Source organism: Taudactylus pleione, unplaced genomic scaffold (genome assembly GCF_031769625.1).
Source record: "Taudactylus pleione unplaced genomic scaffold, aTauple2 ptg000115l, whole genome shotgun sequence".
NCBI lineage: Eukaryota > Metazoa > Chordata > Amphibia > Anura > Myobatrachidae > Taudactylus > Taudactylus pleione.
In genome coordinates, this window is record NW_028284517.1 from 2,327,377 (window position 1) to 2,350,105 (window position 22,729).

The following is a 22,729-nucleotide window of genomic DNA, read 5'->3' on the forward strand; positions in this document are numbered from 1 at the left end:
TGGAAGACCCAGATCTCTTATATAGCACATTCCCTATGTGTATGGAAGACCCAGATCTCTTCTATAGCACATTCCCTATGTGTATGGAAAACCCAGATCTCTTATATAGCACATTCCCTATATGTATGGAAGACCCAGATCTCTTATATAGCACATTCCCTATGTGTATGTAAGGCCAGATCTCTTATATAGCACATTCCCTATGTGTATGGAAGACCCAGATCTCTTATATAGCACATTCCCTATGTGTATGGAAAACCCAGATCTCTTATATAGCACATTCCCTATGTGTATGGAAGGCCCAGATCTCTTATAGCACATTCCCTATGTGTATGGAAGACCCAGATCTCTTATATAGCACATTCCCTATGTGTATGGAAGGCCCAGATCTCTTGTATAGCACATTCATATGTGTATGGAAGACCCAGATCTCTTATATAGCACATTCCCTATGTGTATGGAAGACCCAGATCTCTTATATAGCACATTCCCTATGTGTATGGAAGACCCAGATCTCTTATATAGCACATTCCCTATGTGTATGGAAAACCCAGATCTCTTATATAGCACATTCCCTATATGTATGGAAGACCCATATCTCTTATATAGCACATTCTCTATGTGTATGTAAGGCCAGATCTCTTATATAGCACATATCCTATGTGTATGGAAGACCCAGATCTCTTATATAGCACATTCCCTATGTGTATGGAAAACCCAGATCTCTTATATAGCACATTCCCTATGTGTATGGAAGACCCAGATCTCTTATACAGCACATTCCCTATGTGTATGGCAGACCCAGATCTCTTATATAGCACATTCCCTATGTGTATGGAAGGCCGGATCTCTTATATAGCACATTCCCTATGTGTATGGAAGACCCAGATCTCTTATATAGCACATTCCCTATGTGTATGGAAAACCCAGATCTCTTATATAGCACATTCCCTATGTGTATGGAAGGTCCAGATCTCTTATATAGCACATTCCCTATGTGTATGGAAGACCCAGATCTCTTATATAGCACATTCCCTATGTGTATGGAAGGCCCAGATGTCTTATCAGTCATTCTCCCTATGTGTATGGAAGACCCAGATCTCTTGAACAGTGCAGTCCCAATGTATATGGAAGGCCCAGATCACGGCATAGTTCCTATGTGAAAGACACGGTGTGATATCGGAACCATGTATTCTGGTCACTGCCTTGCATGGTGGAGAATGATGCAGTCACTGAATGATATTTCTTTATAGAATATTAACCGGATTTTCTAATTATTCATTCAGTTTCACCAGTTCTTTAATCAGTAGACAATCAGAGGATGCATTGTGATGTATAAGCCTAGCAGCGGCCTATTATTATTGGCTGATTGCTGTGGTCTGTACCTATGATCTCATACTTCTGCTACTGATTCCTATGTACGTATTCTGCAAGTCCTTCACTGTCTCCACTTGATTATTCCTGACCTCTTCCTTTTTAGCACTTGGACGTTTTCTCTGAAGCCAGATCCATTGCATTATAACTGGGACTTAAAAATGTCTGCCTAAACCCAGATTCTGCTGTGACCCAGCATATGATTGCGTTGTCTCACGACCTGCATTCTCATTTCCAGATTATAAAAGTTCTCCAAAATTAGGTCCTAAAATATAGAACTGAAATCACTCATATTCAACTTGAGCTTCAAAGATTGCTTGTTCATACTGCTTCTCCTGCAATTCCATGGGAAACCCGTTAATCTCTCCATCCAGGGTAGAGCAGAGACCAATACCTTTATTGGGGGTTTCCAAAACCACTGCAGCTTCCATTTCCAGCTACAATTTAACCAGTGGCGGCTCCAGAGGTGGGGCTGCAGCGTAGTCCAAAATTCAAATAGGGGAGCCACACCAACTGCCAGTAAGTCCCAGCCGGTGATGTTTGGCAGCGTTTGGGGTGGCAGTTGGTGTAGCTCCTCTATTTGAATTTTGGACTGCGCTGCAGCCCCACCTCTAGAGCCGCCACTGAATTTAACAATGCAATAATGTAACTGTTACAAAACAGTGTCCTCTCCGATGAATTCGTAAGTAAGTGTAAGGATTGCAATCTGCAGAGATCTTTACAAAATTGAGTCTTCGAGGGGCTTATATTTGATTGGCACTAGTCCAGGGGATGGATGACCCATTGGACATATTTCAGAGGTGCACGCAGTGTTATTTGATTGGCACTAGTCCAGGGGATGGATCAGTGGCGTAAGTTCATCCCAGACGCCTGGAGACAAGTTATAATTTGGTGCTAAATCACAGCCGCTGACACTGTAATGTAGCAATTTGCATGCAGACAGGCTATAGATAGACGAAGGCAGCAGCTGATGGTCTGATATGGAGCTCTCCACTAGTGTATGGTGGCATCTTAGGTGCCGGGACGGGGTGCCATGTATTGGGCAGCCGTGACGGTACACTCCGGGTACATAGTTACAGCCCTAAATGGGGTGAATATTGTGGACAATAGTCATCCATCCCATAGTTCTGCCCCTGGGATGGATGACCCATTGGACATGTTTCAGAGGTGCACGCAGTGTCCATGCTACACGCAAGCAGTAGATGTTATCAGACTGTGCATTCATCCGAGTCTCACCGCGCATACGTCCTGATGGTTACCGCTCCACGATGCAGTACGAAATTGCACGCAGAGAGAGTGGGAGTTCCTGGGTGGTAACAGCTTGAAGGAAGAGGCTACTGTAGCTCTGAATCATAGAGTCATCCCTAAATGCAAATACATCATTTTGGAGGAGCGTCTTTTTGGGCTGGTGCAAGTCCACATTGATGATGATGATGATGATGAAGAGTATGAAACCAAACGTACGCATCAGGGGCGGTGCACGGCCTGATGTGTGCAGTTCTGCAAACGTGCAAATATACAGGGGAGTAACAAACACCTGATTTACTTACTACTCTGTATGGGACCCACAGTGTGCAAGGCCTTATTTCACATTAGCACGCATGTCAGTATATAGTGTCCTAGATAGAGAAACAATTACGTCGGCTGTCAAAATGTCAACATGTATGTCTCCATTACATGTCGACATGTTCACAATTTTGACGCGTAACCCTAACGTTAATCTTGACATTTTCACGATGTTGATATGTCGTCAATTTCTCCATGTCATCATTTTCCAGATGTTAGATGTGGACATTTTAACCATGTCGACGTCATGGTGTTTGACATTCTGGTGTCGCCATAGTGAGTGTCAACTTCTTGACTGCATAGCCCCTCAGTATACCCTTACATATTTTTTATGTTGTATAATGGTGTCAGTGGCAAACGCAGGTTTTCTAGAGGGGGGTTTCCAAATGTTTGATTTTAGAGTGAGTGTGGCCAGTCCATGAAGAGGGCATAATTAGCACTTATCCAGCTTTAATATGTGTCATACAAATTATATTGTGTGTCATAATTCCAGCATATAGAGGACCAGCGATCACAGTAAGCCATTAAATGCGGCAGTAGGGCCATCCTGTCTGAGCTGAATGTTTTTATATTAGACGTGGGCACCATCCCAGAGTATTAGAGCAAGTCAAGGAGTCTGGAAGCATCAGAAGAACCTAGCACTGCCCTGGACATATATGTACATATTGGGCTATATAGCAGCACATTCCTAAGTAACAGTGAATGTTTTCCAGATCTCCTAGTTCACAGGTTCTCAAACTCGGTCCTCAGGACCCCAAACGGTGCATGTTTTCCATGTCTCCACACTGAATCAAGTGAAATAATTATCTCCACCTGTGGACCTTTTAAAATGTGTCAGTGAGTAATGATTACACCTGTTCACCTGCTGGGTGACCTGCAAAACGTGACCTGTGTGGGGTCCTGAGGACCGAGTTTGAGAACCCCTGTCCTAGTTGAAGCACAGATTATTTATTACTGGCTGATACATGTTAAAAGATCCACAGGTGGTGCTAATTATTTCATTTGTAATACTGAGAAGAACATTCAGCACTAGTAAAATTCTATTATACAACTGTTTCTATTGTGGTCATGGTGTGGGTTGGGGAGGGGGGTTTCCAGGCAGACGGAAACCCCCCCTGCGTTTGCCTATGGGTGTGACTTAATATTCTAGTTAGGAAGGAATGTCACATACAGTATGTCAAACCTGTTCTGGTTACAGATACACAGTCCTGATTTCAGTGCCCTCTCCTGCCTTGTTGCCTGCAAACATGTCTGCCCCATGGTGAGAAAGTTGTAAGGTTTGACCCAGCAAAACAGAGCAGTGGGTAACATATCCTGTGAGAATCAGTAGAGGGAGCAATGAACGGGTGTTTCAATGGAAGGCTGTTTTCTGAGGGGCGAAACACCGGGCACGTCCCCAGTGTTACAGGGCAACGTCCCCATCATGGCACGTAGGTGGGAAATGTCTCTTGTGGCCACTGACTGTATGCGACAGTCCTGTCATAGTTATTTTTGTTTCTGAACCTCATAAATAAGATGTTTTCATGTAACCTATAATTGGATGCCCACAGAGCTGTAACCCTTAGCAACCAGTTATCTGTACACTTGTTTCCATAGATGTCCCCATTGCACATTAAGATTACATGTAATCTAATGCAAGTAAATACTGTATATATAACAACTGTCTTAAAATAAACATCAAGCCATACTTATGCTGGCCATACACGCTACAATTACCGGGACGATCCGCCCGATATCGGCGGATCGCCGCGATAATTGTAGCGTTGTGGGGGGCGACTGAGGGTTAAATATTGCTCGGTCGGGCATGCTGGATTGCCCAGCATGCCCGTCCAATGCGATATTACCCGTTAAACTGTCGGCCACATCGGGCAGTGTATGCCCAGCGCAGCCGACAGACAGACATTTCCTGTGTTCCTTCCTACGGAAGGAACAGGGAAATGTCTCCTCCCCCGGGGGCGGAGCGCGGATGTCGGATTTCTCTCACAGTGTATGCCGCGGACATCTGCAGCTGGCAGCCGGCCAGATAAAATGTCTGTCGGTCTGACAGACATTTTATCTGGCAGTGTATGCCCAGCATTAGAAATTGCTTTTATTTTATCATATTTCTACAATACAAGTTTTATTAGTTAACCTACACATTGCAGAGGGCTCATGCACATCAATATTGGTACTTGTTGTTAGGAGTTTCTAAATAGTAGACAGTCTGATTTTTTTTTTTACTTCGCAGAAGAAATGTGATCAGTAGCTCAGTTCACCATTAGGTGGCACTGTAGTTCCAGACTCAATTCATCTCATTGCAGTAAATTATTCAGATAAACCACATTGTTAAATGGAGATTTGTAAATAAAAAATCAATCGGGGGCCACAGAAGTGCTGTACTGCAGTCTGAGAATAGAGTCCTAGGATGATATTAATTGATTACATTGATAGAGTGCTGGTAATATAACTGGCGATTGCCCAGGACAATGGCAGGTAGAACAGTTCTTCTGCGTACATTGCTTTACATTGATAATATCAGCCGTACAGTACGATATTTGCTTTCTGTTGGTAAGTAACATCAGTTGTATATTTATGAAAGGTCATCATGGCTCATGGAATTTTTCGGGGGTTCTCTGGAGATCTGTACACTTGAACGTGTAACATAATTGTGGCCTTCGCAAGATTTGTAGATCGGCACATGGGGGTCTAAGGGGTATATTTACTAAAGTGTGGGTTTTTAGAAATGGAGTTGTTGCCCATAACAACCAAACAGATTCTAGATATTATCTTCTAGAAGGTGCTAGATAAATGTTAAGTAGACTCTGGTTGCTATTCTGAAAACCCGCACTTTAGTAAAAATATACCCTTAAATGTTTTTTGAAGCGTGTTCCTTAGCTACTTCCAGTCAATTTACTATTTTATCTCTCTTACTCAAGTCCAAGCCAGATGTAGTCACCTAATACAAAGAAGGTGGTGATTCAATGTCACCCAGGTATCACAGCCCACGTCCAGGCTGGTCCTCTGTTCCGTTCTCAGCCCCACGCAGCAGTGACGTGGAGTGTGGCCTGTTTCCTCCTCACTGTATTTAAAGAGTTGAGTTGTGTCGCCTCTGCCACATCTTCCCAACACATATATAATTATTTTCTTCCATGAGTCACATACCAGTTCCTGCGCTATTTCTGTGTACAGGACCAAAGCCTTATGGAAGTAGTTTATACTTTTCAAGTTATTACGTGACATTTTGTGGGGGTGTTCATCAGCACAGGACCGTAAGAAATTGACCATAATATATTTAAAAAGATTCCTGAGCTTAGTTTTTTGTACAGGTGTAGTTTAATATTTGACTTTTACAGAGTATTGCGCGATAAACGACTACCGGCCTTTTCTGTTTTGCAGACCCCGGGACAGTAACATAGAATAATGGATAATTTTATTATATCTAAGGGCAAGGTCAGATTTTATAAGCGTCGCCCAAGTGCGTTCCAGCTGCTTATTGCCCTGTTATAAATGTTTTGCTTAAGGTTGAAGCTACACACATTCCGGAGGCGTCGTAGCCAATAGAACTTTGCAGTCACCCTTTGTGAATATTCTCAAAACCATTTAATACACTATAGACCTGATTCCGTATGGATCACAACTGCGATCGCTATATCGATTGCGCACGCAGTCTCACTACGAAGATATGCTAATGTCTGCGATCGCTATGCCATACGCAGCCTAACCTAGGGACCCCCACCTTACTTTATACACATCCGTAATACTTCGCAAGACTGCAAAGCCATCTGTAACATCGAGTACCATCGCAGCCTCCCGCACACTTTAACAATATCTGATCTTACTCAGGAATTGCTAACCTCATCGCACGCAGTGAGCACACAGGCTGCGTATGGCATCGCAGTGGCTAATTTATGCACGCCCCTGCAACAGCGTTCAAACGCACTGGAACGCCTGAGTTTCATCAACCATCCCCCATCACCCCCCCGAACGGTACTTCCTGTTAATCACTCTGCGATAGATCTGCATAGTCACTGCGATCGCAGTAGCACTCACATATTGCGATGCATGCACAGAACGCAACAATCGGCCGAATGCGTGCCTAATCGCTGTTGTGACCGCTGCTGAATCAAGCCCCATATCTTCTGCAGACTCTTCCCATCACTCTCTTTCCAATAAAGTGAAAAACCCTGAAAAAAATTCATATGAAGATTCATTGTGCATTTTCAGGGACCCTGGTGCACATTTTTTTTAACTTAAACAAGTGGCCTGCTATGTAAATGTGCTCTACGCTGTCTCCTCCGCTGCAGGATCCCCGTGACTCATAGCGACGGAGGTGCGCTGACGTCACAGCCAGGGCTGTTTCAATAGCATTGTAGGCCCTGGGCAAAGCAATGCACTGGGGCCCCTACACACCCATTCACGGGAATACAAATGTAAACGGTCAATAAAATTAACCGTTCGATTTATTGGTACTTTCAACAAAATCAATGTTTATACATAAAACATTATGTGAAACAAGGATTACGGATTCCACATCCCTCTTCTCTTCTCCAGCTTGCAGTGCAGCTCCTGCTCTTCACTGCAGCTGTGATTAAAGTATCGTGACCTCCTTAGAGAGGGGGGCCCAGGGGATTGTGCCCCCTTTGCCTCCACCCCCTAAATGTGGCTCTGTGGTTGCAGACTGGGAGGCAGTTAGAGAATGCTGTCTGGCCACTCTATGTAGATGCCCCTGTCAAAGACCCCTAGAATTTTGGGGCCCTGGGCAGCTGCCCAGTGTGGCTATACGTTAAGATGGCCCTGGTCACAGCGACCTCCAACCCAATATGCTACTGCGCATGCGTGACTTGTGCAGGTGTCTTCCTCATCCATTAGAGACGGGTGTGCCCCTGAGTGTGTCCTTGAGGGAGTCTGTGCAGACACATGATAGAGCCTGCTATTACCGCTGTGTCACCACAGCTAGGCACCGCATACATTGCACTGCCACCACTAAGTATATGTGCAGATGTGCGCTTCAGGCACCGCACACCACATGGCTGGACTTGTTACACTTTTTTCTGGAATCCGGTGAGAATGTCGACATGTTCTTAATGTCTACACGACTTTAGGTCAACAGCCAATGTCAACACTAGAATACATTTTTTTTCCCTATTGTTAAAGTTAATGTTGACATTCTGGTGTTAAAAAATTATAAACACATCGACATTATAACCTTGGCAAAAAATTTTTGATGACGTATTAGTTGTGGACCTAAAGTCATACTTGCCTACCCTCCTGGGACCTGTGGGAGGCTCCCAATTTTTCAGGTAACCCCGGAAGTGTAGGCACTTCTCCCGCATTCTGCCCACTTCCTATTAAAGTGGGGAGAATAATGCCTGGATCGGCGGGCCCGTGCACAAGCGGCAGGGACTAATGACGCAATTCTATGAGAATCGCATAATTTGGTCCCGCCCCCTAATTAAATATGAGGCATTCGCGGTGGAATCCCAGGAGGGGGCGGGGCTTAATGATGTAACCCAGTCGGCCCCCGCCCCAAACACGGCTCACCTGCTTCTCCTCCCGCGCTTCTCGCGGGAAGGGAAACTCAGAAGTCTGTAAGTATGGCTAAAGTCCATGTCGACATTCTGATTGTCAACATTCTGAACCTGTCGACATTCTGAATGTAGACTTTATATACCACACCCCCATATAGCTGCTTTGTGTACCTGCTGCATTAACCCGGTGTTGACTTGTTAATTCTGTCCTGTATTCTTCCTGGTTAGTTTTGTCTCCCCAAATTTAGACCTGGTTCCTGGTGATGGAATGTGCCACACCACCAATTCATTGTTTTATGTGGAAATGAAAAGTTCAAATGAAGTAGCTGAAATAGTTAATTTACAGTTTTAATGTGAATTCTTAATCTGATGCCATGTGACAGTTAAATATACACTGATAAAAATAGAATTAGAGTACACTAAGGACCACCCTACCCAGCACATTAGATAATGGTGGTGGTGGACACTTTAGAGGCTTGGCGCCTGATTCAGGGTCAGACGGTATTGCACAGTAGCAAGGAAGCGGCTGTGTGACACCATCCAGCAAATATTTATATACTGCAATAGCGATCCAAGTGCAACGCATGGAGATGGTCGTGATAGCAGTTGCATCGGTCAGTCTGAGTAAGCTACAGCTTACTCAGGGTGACAGCCTGCAAGGCCAGGAAGTCTGCATCCACCGACACAGACCCTGGCCTCGACAATCCCTGAAAAACGGGACGTCACCCCCCGTTTCTGTAAACGCTTAACAGGCACGCTCGTGCTCTCTCCCCCAAATGCCGCAGAATGTCAGTCATGCTGTGGCTTGGGGATCTGTGAGTGAGATCGCAACACCCGTTCTGTACATGCGTTCTGCACATCTCTTTACTGTCCAGACCTGAATCCGACCCTTAGAGAAGCTGAGTGTTGATCTGTTTATTATCTCCCTGACGAACGCCACTCACACCCCGGACCTGGAGATACAGAAGTAATAGTTGCCCTTGTGACCGTTACAATAAAGCCCTCAGCAGATTGCTATGGCACCTCTGTGTCACTATTTTGCCTTACGGGGCAAACCGTGAAAGCGTGACCAGTTTGGTATTATCACTGAGCCGCAGATAACATTGGCAGGTCTAGAAATGCCCGTGCAACTGTGCTGCATATGGTACACCTGTGCTAATTCAGTCTTATATTTTTCTTTCACCAGATACTGTACATCGCATGATGTAGGCAGGACTGGAATTAGGGATGGACATCGGAGAGAGGAGGGGGCACGTGTGCAGACTCAGTGCGGGCCCCCTCTCTCCGGTGGTGCCACGGCGGCCGCAGGTGCAGTAGATTCTGTTGAGTGTCAGAATGTACTGCGCTTGCGCAGGTCTCCGAGCCAGTGATTTATGCTGCTCTGCAGCACCAGCCCAAAGCAGCAGAGCAGCACTCTGGATACAATAGACAGGTAAGTATAAAGACTATAATGGGAGCAGGGTGTGCGATGTGGGCCCCCCTGGACCCAGGGACCTCCTCTCTTAACTACTTGCCTGGCACGGTCGCATCAGATGCAACCACACCGAGCTGAGCTTTCCCTGACATGATGGCATCTGATGCGACCAGTCAGAAATGCCCACTAGGGTGCTGCGGGAAGCTAATCTTCCCGCAGCCACCTATATCAGAGGGACCTCTTGGTACCTCTGCAACCCGGGATCCCCTTCCTTTGTGTCCCGATCACTGTTGGCCACAGTGATCGTGACCCGGTGGTACCCCCCTCCCAGCGCGGCTGCAAGGGCAGCCGTGACCTCCAAAGAAGAAGCAGCAGCCCCGGCTCCTGGTTGCTGTGGCTGCTATATATATATCGATATGTGCATATATAATATATATTTATATATATGTGTATGTATATATAGATGTGTGTATGTATATATATGTATGTGTGTATATATATATATATATATATATATATATATACATATATATACAGTCAGGTGCATAAATATTGGGACATTGACAGAATTTTCATATTTTGGCCTCTATTCGCCACCACAATGGCTTTGAAATGAAACAAATAAGATGTGCTTTAACTGCAGACTTTCAGATTTAATTTGAGGGTAATTACATCCAGTGCCAGATTAAGGTCCACATGGGCCTGGAGCTGAAATTTATGAAGGGCCTATTGTATGCCGCAGCAGGGGGTGTGTCCAATGCCACGGGAGTGTGGCTAGTTATGTATGTTTGTGGTCTATACAGGGGGCGGGATGCACTAACATAGGGCCGTACATACCGCCAGACATCGCATTCGTACTGATCGCATATGCACTAACATATGCAATCAGTACAGCAAAGGACAGCTCTTCCGATAAGAGCTGTCCTTTACGATCAGCGCTGTGCCCTGGACTTCTGGGTTTATGACCCGGGAGTCAATCTGCGCATGCGCAGAGTGACGCAAGGTCCGCGGGGCATGCTGGGAGGGATCCGATGGGGTAGAAGCCCATAAACTGCTATAGCGTAATGGCAGCAAAAGCGTAACCCTCCACTTCGTAGCCCCGGCGGCCACCCAATAGTGCATATGGAAAATGCAGTAAAGCCCTGAAAACAGGGTTTTTCATCGCATTTTCATTAATTTAAATATATATATATATATATATATATATATTATTATTTTTTTTTAAGAAATCGGTTCTCAATTAATGGAAGTGGAAGTCATTATTTAATATTCTATGTCCTGGTGGGAGGGAGGGACAGGAGCACGCATAGATAGATAGATAGATAGATAGATAGATAGATAGATAGATAGATAGATAGATAGATAGATAGATAGATAGATAGATGATCAGTGCTAAATTAATGGAGGTCATTATTTAATTAAAATCTTTACAGATTTAACAGGTAGTTTATGTTAGCATACCTCACACTCCATTGGTATTTTGGGAGCCCTGGTTCCAGTCAGGCTGTTCAACAAAAAGAATGCCTGATTAAACAATACATCTCCGTCTCCTGCCTACCTCCTCCTGGCTCCCTTTAATGCCTTTATAAAGACAACAGGGGAGGGTGCGCGCTGCGGTCAGTGTGGCAACACAGACACACCGACTGACTGAGCCTGCGGCTGCGCTGTATAGGTGAGCCGAGGCGAAAGACAAGAGCCGCGGGTCGCGTCCCGCGGCGCCGATGAAGGGTGATGATGATTGCTCATCAATCATCACCCTTCCTTTTAAATGAGCAGAGTGACCCAGCTGCAGTTACTCACCGGCCGGCACCGACCGCACTCCTATCCGTCACCGGGGCACTGAGCAGAGGCCGCATGGGAGATGCTGAAACATTATTCGGCGCAGGGAGGGCTTTTGAAATCTCCCGCTGCGCCGCCATCTGTGTGACGCCCAGCTTGGATGGGTGGCCGGGATTTGTTTGTGTGGTGACAGCCTGGCGAGGGTTCTAATGGGCGGAGCTTCGGGGGCCGATTATCATGCTCTTAAAAAGACAGGAAAATAAATGTTCCTATCTGCAGCAGCACACCAATCCCGTGCTGTGGGCCTATTTTGATGGGCGGCCTGGAGCTGTAGCTCCATCCGCCCCATTGCTAATCCGGCCCTGATTACATCCAAATCAGGTGAACGGTGTAGGAATTACAACAGTTTCTATATGTGCCTCCCACTTTTTAAGGGGCCAAAAGTAATGGGACTATCAACTCAAAAGCTATTTCATGGACAGGTGTGGGCTATTCCCTTGTTATTTCATTATCAATTAAGCAGGTAAAAGGACTGTAGTTGATTCTAGGTGTGACATTTGCATTTGGAATCAGTTGCTGTCGACTCTCAATATGAGATCCAAAGAGCTGTCACTATCAGTGAAGCAAGCCATCATTAGGCTGAAAAATCAAAACAAACCCATCAGAGAGATAGCAAAAACATTAGGTGTGGCCAAATCAACTGTTTGGAACAGTCTTAAAAAGAAAGAACGCACGGGAGAGCTCAGCAACACCAAAAGACTGGGAAGACCACGGAAAACAATTGTGGTAGATGACAGAAGAATTATTTCCCTGGTGAAGAAAAACCCCTTCACAACAGTTGGCCAAATCAAGAACACTCTCCAAGAGGTAGGTGTATATGTGTCAAAGTCAACAATCAAGAAAAGATTTCACAAAAGTGAATATAGAGGGTTCACCACAAGATGTAAACCATTGGTGAGCCTCAAAATCAGGAAGACCAGATTAGAGTTTGCCAAACAATATCTAAAAAAGCCATTACAGTTCTGGAACAACATCCTATGGACAGATGAGACAAAGATCAACTTGTACCAGAGTGATGGGAAGAGAAGAGTATGGAGAAGGAAAGGAACTGCTCATGATCCAAAACATACCACCTCATCAGTGAAGCATGGTGGTGGTAGTGTCATGGCGTGGGGATGTATGGCTTCCAATGGAACTGGTTCTCTTGTATTTATTGATGATGTGACTGCTGACAAAAGCAGCAGAATGAATTCTGAAGTGTTTCAGGCAATATTATATGCTCATATTCAGTCAAATGCTTCAGAACTCATTGGACAGCGCTTCACAGTGCAGATGGACAATGACCCGAAGCATACTGCAAAAGCAACCAAAGAGTTTTTTAAGGCTAAAAAGTGGAATGTTATGCAATGGCCAAGTCAATCCCCTGACCTGAATCCGATTGAGCATGCATTTCACTTGATGAAGACAAAACTGAAGGGAAAATGCCCCAAGAACAAGCAGGAACTGAAGACATTTGCAGTAGAGGCCTGGCAGAGCATCACCAGGGATGAAACCCAGCGTCTGGTGATGTCTATGCGTTCCAGACTTCAGGCTGTAATTGTCTGCAAAGGATTTGCAACAAAGTATTAAAAAGTGAAAGTTAGATTTAGGATTGTTTAGTTTGTCCCATTATTTTTGGCCCCTTAAAAAGTGGGAGGCACATATAGAAACCGTTGTAATTCCTACACCGTTCACCTGATTTGGATGTAATTACCCTCAAATTAAATCTGAAAGTCTGCAGTTAAAGCACATCTTGTTTGTTTCATTTCAAAGCCATTGTGGTGGTGAATAGAGGCCAAAATATGAAAATTCTGTCAATGTCCCAATATGTATGCACCTGACTGTATATATATATCTGTATATCTATATGTATATATGTGTGTGTGTATATATATATATATTATATATACATACACACACAGTATATATATGCACTATATTTATATTTAAATACAGTATATATATATATATATATATAGTGTTCCCGCTAGGCTGTTTTAGCAGGGTGCGGCACCCTGCCCTATTTCTAAAGGGCAAAAAGCACCCTGCCCTCCAGAAGGAGGGCAAAAAGCACCCTGCCCTCACAGGCTGCGGGTGCAGTCTTCACCCGCGGGACGCAGTGTCCCGCGGGTGGAGAAATGTGCGGTGACCCGGTCACCGCCGGAGAATAGATGCCGGGCGCATGCGCCCGGTATCTGTTCTCCCTGTCTGCAGTGCTTGGGGGCTGCCTGGCATGTCCATAAGTGCCGGGCATGCCCCCAAGTATGATGAAAAAGGGGACACGTCTTATAGACATGCCCCCTTTTATGGCCACGCCCCCCTTTCGCCCGCGCGCACTAAGTTGCCCTCTCTAGCTCCGGCACCCTGCCTGCCGCCAGAGCTAGAGTGAACACTATATATACACACAGTATATGTATATAATAGTGTGTTACACACACACTAGGGATAGCCACTGACCAATTGATGGTTGCTGCACATCGATGGTAGCCCCAACCATTGTTAAGAAACGTCGGTGGCTGCGGTCTCAAATAATCAATACATTTTGCTATCGATGGTTGCTTCATTGACCATCGATTGTACACCTTTCAATAGCTATCATTACAGTATACCATAAAAAATTGCTATTTTTATGGTATACTGTGCTAAAAATGTTTATAAAATCATGGTGGATAAATTTAAAAAGATCTTCTTCACCTAATTCAATCATAAAAAAAAAAAAAAAAATTTCTGAGTGTTTTTTGGAAAAAAAATTTGTCAGTTAAGTGGTTAAACCGCCCCTGTAACTATCGATGGTTTTAGTGTGCACATGAGCAGAAGCATTCAGAGCCTTGCACACGCGCACATTAGCTGAGCTGGGAGCACCACTTTCATGGGTGTCCGCAGGTGCACAGAAGCAGCCAGCCATCGGATGGGCATCGGAAATCTGCATCCGGTGGCTGGCAACCATCAGATACCCGCAATTAAGTAGGGAAAGTACTTTCGTTGAATCGGGAACATCAATAGTTGCTAACCATTGGCTTCCGTTGTCCATGCCTAATTGGAATCCAGTACTAGGAGTGATGAGACATCGGCTGCACTGGCCAATTTGTAACTAGATATATATATATATATATATATATATGTGTGTGTGTGTGTGTAATTAATTTCTAGGCAGGAGCATAGAAGTCACGGGTGTGACAGACTGCAGAATGTGATACTTAGCTTCTGCTTGGTACAGTGGTTGGGGTCTTTATGCATCAGCATAAGGATGCTCTGTAAACAGTAAATTGATCTTTTGACTGTGCGGTAAACTCGCCATCAGAATTATGAGTCTATTATGGAGCCATACAAATGCAGCCTCCTTTTTATAATACAACTTAAACTTCCATAGCAGCAGGGATGCTCTGTGGCTGCTTTTGGCTAAGGTTTGCAGGACATGTTGGGACATGTAGTTCCATTGTTTTTCGTTTTAGTACATCTCTTTGCCTCCTGGTTATGTGACTTTAGGTAAACATTTTTCTGTTTAACCCTCATTAATCTTTTTCCCATGCAGAGTTTGTTGGTGAAAGCCATTACTCCCGGAGGACCAGCCTGTCTGGTTATGAGGCAGCATTATGTAATGCCCGTCGTTTTCTCTGCATGCTCCTTTTCTGTGCTCTGACGTCACTGGCATCACTGCCCAGTGATACAGCGTTATCAGACATCTCAGCCTCCCACGAGATCTGCGGGAATGGCAGAAGACAGGCACTTATGTGTATTCATTGTCTATATATAGTTCTACGGCATGGCCTAGCCATAGAAACCTGTCCTTGTTTTAGCAGTGTGCACAGCGTAGGTAACACAAACTGCTGTGATCACCTATGAAAGGATAAGAGGCTACCTGCTGAGAAAAGCGCAACACAGAATGGTCGGTGAGTCACAGCCATCAGGGAAAGCCTTGTTTAAAGGTACAGACTCTCTCAGCTTTTGTCCTGTACTGGACCTTAATTACTAGACCTATTGGGGCTACATAGTTGACTGGTCGGTGCCTGTCCAGTGTTCAGATATTTCAGAAAATGCAGAAACTGGTCTACATCTGTGACATATGCTGTGCATAATATATATCTATTTACCGAACTTTCCCCAACCTCCGATCTACAGGACCTGTTTAATATGAAATCGCTTTGTATGAGTGTATGTTGCTCCTTTGAGACAGCTGCTGAGGTGCAGCTTCTGCTGTCTCCTCCTATTTGTGAATGAGCTGAGGTGCAGCTTCTGTAGCGGCCGCTGATTGGCTGTGACCCACGTGCCTATCACTCTACAGTACGTGGGTCACAGCCAGTCAGCAGCCGCAACATGTAGAGCGGCCTCTGATTGGCTGGCGGGCTGTGAGAATTTCAGAAGAGTAGTGTCTTCTGTCATTCTGCATAGTATAGGTATATCTGATAACACATATACCTATACTTGTACAAGGTGGAAAGGGACAGTCTTTTTTTTGTTTTACCAAGACCCATTGGATGCTACGAGAAGAGGGCTGAATCTACCCCAGGAGGTGAGTATAGGTTTTTTTTTATACAGGTAATCCATTGGAATACTACTTGGACAAGGGGACCAAACAGCTGGCAGTAGGTACCTAAGTATGCGTGAGTGTGCTAGGTGTGTGCAATAAAAACTGGCACCTGTAGTTCCACTGTTAAAAACAAAAGTACCAACACTATTACCCCTGAACCCACCACTCCAGGGGTGCGGGGAAGAGCCCCTGGATTGAGCTTAAGCCTGGGGTGCTCAGTAGAGAGGAGACCCCTTTATTGGTCAGATCCCCACCTCCCTTCAGATACTTGGCTTGGGCTGACCGGCTTGTGGTGATAATGCTTTGGCTGGGATGACTCAGTGAAAGGATCCCCTGGCTGTGGCATTACACCCCGGGCCGGATTTGAGCGCAGTGCTGGTTTTAAAAATAGGGGGACCCTTATACAATTTTTTCCCCCTATTTTTAAAACCAGGACAGGCTCAGCAGCCCAGTGCTGGATCCTTAAGTACGGGGGAACCCTAGTCATTTTTCTCAATATTTTTAGGAACCAGGACTGGCTGAGCAGCCTGGGGCTGGTTATGTTTTTTGGGTGAGACCCTCCGTCATTTTTTATTTTATATTAACCTTTTTTTTACAGTTAAAACACACAAGCAGCCTTCACATATCTCACTGATATGTGCAGGCTGCTTGTTTGGGAGTGTTTGGCTGCGGTCAGACACTGCAAACTCGGGTGAGAAATCTCAATCAGATACACCATCGGAAAATACACACTCAGCAAAACACGATTCTTGGTAAATTTGAGTGCTTCAGAAGCCTAAAATCACCCGAGTTTCAGCGAGTCAAATCAAGATTAAAAACAGCAAAATTCGACCAAACACGATTCTTAGTATATTTACCCCATTAGAGTGCCCATCCCAGTAGCCTGGAGTCTATGTTTACTATGGTTGATAGTCAGATGGAGAGGGGATGACATGTGTTGAAATTTAATTTTATCAGCCACCTAAAGAGGGACTGGTAAAGTTGGCTTTATTAGAGACCATCCAGTTCCGAATTTCTTCAAAAATGATTGTCCCAGAGAGTTTAGGTTTTTATTGAAGCTCAAGACTTCAAATGTAAGATGGACTCTTCAAGATCTGTCATAAATGGAATGTAGTGTTAAGACAGAAACGAGGAGATGGTGGCGGCAGAGGGAAGGCGGACTGAAGGAGATAGTATTAGTGGTTGGAGAAAGGAGATGGTACTGGCAAAATAGGGGATGCTGTCAGTAGAGGGAAGGAGATGGTGAAGGTGGAGGGAAGGAGATAGTATTAGTGGATGGAGAGAGATGGTGTTACTGAATGGAAAAAGATGGTTTTGGTGTATGTAAGGAGATGGTACTGGAAGAAAAGTAGAGGAAAGGAGATAATGTAGGCGGAGGGAAGGAGATGGCATTGGCCTTAAAAAAAACAGTGCCACAGATAAATGGCGCTACCCAGTGAACCGTACAAGACTGAGAAATATATAAAAAATATTTAATGTAGATAAAAAATACGAGGGGTACACAATTGAGTATTCCTATAGATCACATATATAAACACCTGTAGCAAGATGGTGCAATAACAAAACAGGTGGCTATAACAAATGAGTAAGATGCAGTTGAGGTTGCAAAAACAATGAGAATAAAAACACAACCATGTGGTTTAAACAATGAAAACCCACTGGTATAAGTACAGTTCTCCAGGACTGAGAGACAAAGCAAAGTATTCAATATTTCATGTAATCAATGCCGAGTGAAAAGGAAGTTCCTACTGCCAACTGTAGAGAGGAGCCGCAGGTGTTATTGCGAAAAAAAGGCATGCCCATCACAATACCCTCTGTCCCAAATTATGCCCCCATCCTACCCCCTGTCACAGATAATGCTCCTCTCCCCCTACCCCCAATCACAAATAATGTTCCCCATCCTACTCCTTAATACAACTAATCCTCCCCGCAACCTTCCCCGTGTCACACATTCTACCCCCTAACCCCACTCCTTGTCACACATTCTACCCCCTAACCCCACTCCTTGTCACACATTCTACCCCCTAACCCCACTCCTTGTAACACATTCTACCCCATAACCCCACTCCTTGTCACACATTCTACCCCCTAACCCCACTCCTTGTAACACATTCTGCTCCCCCAATCCACCCCTTGTCACACATTCTACTCCCTAACCCCACTCCTTGTAACACATTCTGCTCCCCCATCCAACCTTTGTCACACATTATGCACCCCATACAACCCACTCCTTGTAACACATTCTGCTCTCCCCATCCAACCCTTGTCACACATTCTACGCCCTAACCCCACCCCTTGTCACACATTCTACCCCCTAACCCCACTCCTTGTAACACATTCTGCTCCCCCCATCCAACCCTTGTCACACATTCTACCACCTAACCCCACTCCTTGTAACACATTCTGCTCCCCCATCCAACCCTTGTCACACATTATGCACCCCATACAACCCACCCCTTGTCACACATTCTACCCCCTAACCCCACTCCTTGTCACACATTCTACCCTCTAACCCCACTCCTTGTAACACATTCTACCCTCTAACCCCACTCCTTGTAACACATTCTACCCCCTAACCCCACTCCTTGTCACACATTCTACCCCCTAACCCCACCCCTTGTCACACATTCTACCCCCTAACCCCACTCCTTGTAACACATTCTACCCCCTAACCCCACTCCTTGTAACACATTCTGCTCCCCCAATCCAACCCTTGTCACAGATTATGCACCCCCTACAACCCACCCCTTGTCACACAATATCTCTCCCCCCTCCCATATCACCCACTATGACTTACTAGAAATGTGCAGAAGATGTGGGAACTGAAAGTATGTACACATTTTTACACATTCTACAGTCTGTATTATTTCCCATTCTGTGAAATTTAGTAAATATATTGTAATAGTTCATTAAAATGTTTAGAAATGTTATGTTTAAATTTGTAACATTATTTGTACCTAGAGATTCTGTGCCCAGACTTATGCTGAATGTGTACTTCCTACAGTACATATAGAGAAAGAATCGGTCATTTGTTTCTGGTTAAATACATGTGGACTTGTCCCTGTATACAGCCTGTGCATTGCGCTCAGTGCTTTGGGGTAACACTCTGGCAGAGGTGGGCGATGGATCAGGTACTAAGGTGTTGGACATTTCTCGCCAGCTACAGAGAGATTGAGCTCGCTGCCAGGGCTTATTGGCCTAAAGACTTCTGTGAAATCTCACTCTTTGATATTAAAATGATCCTATTAAAATATATTCTTTTTCATCCAAACCCCCAATATCGAACTCTCTTGGATCCTTGAACCTTGACAGTTGTGCATTTCTAATTGCAGAAATAGGCACTGAGGGCACATTGCGACTGTTTGAAGGGATTAACCCATTGAGAACAAGACTGAAGTGTAACATAGATTAATCAAAGTAACATGCCACAGCCTCTGTGTTAATGAAATAGTCTCTGCAGCTAAGAATGTAGGCAGTAGAGCCGTACAGCACAGATGAAGTAGAGGTTATCGTACAGACATTATTAGGGCATAATGCTGATGCTCCACTTGATGTGATTATACTCTGTCTTCACCTTTGAGCATCAGTGTTTATGATCATGGCGAAGACACAAACTTATCTAGAATTTTAAACTCTTCTACCAACTATTTCCAGCCTGTAATACCAATTTTTTCACAGTTACATCATGTACTTCGGGTTCGAATCCCGACGCTGGAAGACCGGCAGTGAAGATCCCAACAAGTAAGTATTTGAACTATAACTAACCTTACCCTCCCCTAACCATAAGCCTCCCTTAGGGGTGCCTAACCCTAACCTCCCCCCAAGTGCCTAACCCTAACCCCCCCTGTAAGTGCCTAAGGCCCCCTTCCCCGCAGCCTAAACATAAGTCTCCCAGGGGGGTGCCTAACTCTAACCTCCCCCGTGGGTGCCTAACCCCCCCTTCCCCTAGCCTAACCCTCCCGGGATTTCGACGCCTGTCATTAGACCCCTGCCGGGATTAGACAGTCGGGAAGCCGGTGGTCTGCATTTCGACCGTCGGCTTCCTGACTGCATCCCTGTACTTCTGTACACTACTCTAAACAACCAGTTACCTGTTTTATGTGTTGCTACCAAGAGTTTATCTCTTTTATTTTACTATTTAAAGCTCCATTCTTTCCAAACAGGCTTCTGTTCTATTCTGCACATCTCTGTGCTCCCACATCTTCCTCCTTCCTTTTCTCTTCTGTACTGAACTATGGGTCTGACTCAGAGATGGACGCATATGCAATCGCAGCAGCGATCCCGTATGGAGCCGGTGTGAGAAGATATACTAATGCATGCAGCCGCCTGGAAATGCATTGAGACGCCCATCAGCAGCTTTGCAGATCCAAGCAAGTGCGTACAAACACAGCGCAGCGGTGGTCGCAGATCCTTCCATAATCGACCTTCTCAGTAATCCTATGGTCGCGTAGAAACGCAGCGGGAACAGAGACGCCGACACCGTATTTTCTGCGTACGGGATCGCAGATGTAGGCCAATACACACCCCGAAAAAGGTCATGCCACCACTCCCTGTTACTTCCCACAAAATGGCCTCGCCAGCTAGAAGCACCTTGTATTCTGCGAGTTTGTCTGGCGATATTCTGATGAGTTTACATCCTTGCTGGCACTTGTAGTGCCACACGTTTGCAATATAATTGCTGCTTCTATGATTCATTACTTAATTAATATGGCCCCAAATGACATAAAGTCTGAAACTCGCTGTCGATTTTCATGTTTTGCTTTATAATCTACTTCTACGGCTGTGAGTGTAAAGTCGCCTGAACCTCAACACAATTTCCAACAAATTTAAAGTTGCCGCAAATTTGCAACATATTACTTAATTACAACCTCACATGGATGTAATAGATTAATTATGTCTGTTTATAAAGTAGGAGTCATTCTATAATAAAATTAATCTAAAGTCTCAAAAATTTATTTGATGTTTGTTAGAGGACCAGATATCAACCTTCCCCGTAGCTTCAGTTTTACTGAGAAAATTATTCACCAGTTGCTCACCCTATGATTCGACATTTCAAATCCAAGTCACTGACTTGTATCTATATTACTGATCGCAATAAAGGCCACAACAGATTTGCTTAAAATATAATTAGCATTCAATATTATGTATTTTACAAGTAAGAAAATCAGAGCCACACATTTCTTATGTCATACAATTTGGTCTTGATATATACAGTAGATTGCCGCCCACCATAGGAGATGTTGTCATGGCAGCGTCCAGTTTGCAAAGCTACTAAAGGGATGTGAGTAAGAATGTTATGTGTAAAGTGCTACTTCCAAAGCTATAATAAATACATGTTCCCAGGACCAGGGGCTGCACAGGTCCCTGTGCCAGGGGCAGTCAGGTGACAGGAGAGTGGCTGTAACTGTGAGAAGTGTCCTCACTGGGTACAGTTGCTGTGATCTCTCAGTCCATGGAAGCTGGGCATCCCTTTTGTCTCATATGTACATCTCCCCGTTTTCTGTGCATAGCTCAGAGCCTCAGATTATTTACCACCACACTCCTCAGAGCTGAAAATAACTACTGTTGTCCGGGCCCTGCAGACCATGTCATGTGATAGTGTCTAGCTGAATCTGTTTCTTAAATGGAATACAAAGCCTTCTCTTTTCAGTGTAGTCCGGGGGCCTAGATGCGGAGAGTAAGGTGCCTTGTGTCAGGACTCGGAGGCAGCTTTGCAGGGTGATCTAATTGCTGTCTCTGCTGGTACAACACAAGGGGAACACGTGAAAGGTCTACAGCTGCATATGAACGGGAACCGCACACAGAGTGCATAATGCCAGAGATAGATGGCCGAGGACAGTTTGAAACATTACCATCTGACAATGGGCCTCTTACATCACAGGCAAATTTCCTGCTTTGTCTGCGCTGTCATGACATGTGTGTGTCCTAGTGACTCTGGCACATCGTTACTAAGCTGGCCGCCGCCATGTTTCTGGTGACTTGCCTCAGAGAGCGAGAAAGGATTCTGGGAAAGTAGGTCAGAAAGAGACAATGTAAACATTATCCTAGATGTTACAAGAAACACCATACAAGAAAACCCTTTTCTTTGTGGAGTAATTCCTCCTCTGCTCCCCTCCCCACTAGCAGAATTGCAGCACAAATGCTAGCACTGCTCGTACTGTGATGCTGTTGAGCCTAAGGGGTAAAATTTACTAAGATGGGAGTTCTATTAAGAAGTGATGTTGCCCATAGCAACCAATCAGATTCTACTTCTCATTTATCTAGCACCTTCTAGAAGATAATAGCTTGGATCTGATTGGTTGCTATGTTCAACATCACTTCTTAATAGAACTCCCATCTTAGTAAATTTACCCCTAAAGCTGCATATACACACAACGATTTTGTTGCCAACGATTTTCTGAATGATTTTCTGTCAGATTATCTGTCACTTTATCTGTCAGATTTTTTAAAGTGTAATGAACGATTTTTTTGAACTACAAACGATTTTTGCATATTCCCTTAATGAAAAATAGTTGATTTGGT

General features: G+C 44.7%; 1 long non-coding RNA gene across 1 annotated transcript in view; it reads left to right on the forward strand.

Moving 5' to 3' along the window:
* LOC148524876 (uncharacterized) overlaps nucleotides 1–21,047 on the forward strand; it is a 137,042-nt gene extending 115,995 nt beyond the window's left edge. Inside the window, exons 2-3 of the long non-coding RNA XR_015878338.1 lie at nucleotides 19,886–19,948; nucleotides 20,371–21,047. This is a non-coding gene — a long non-coding RNA (uncharacterized LOC148524876). The remainder of the gene's footprint in view (nucleotides 1–19,885; nucleotides 19,949–20,370) is intronic.
* The last annotated feature ends 1,682 nt before the right edge of the window (nucleotides 21,048–22,729 follow it).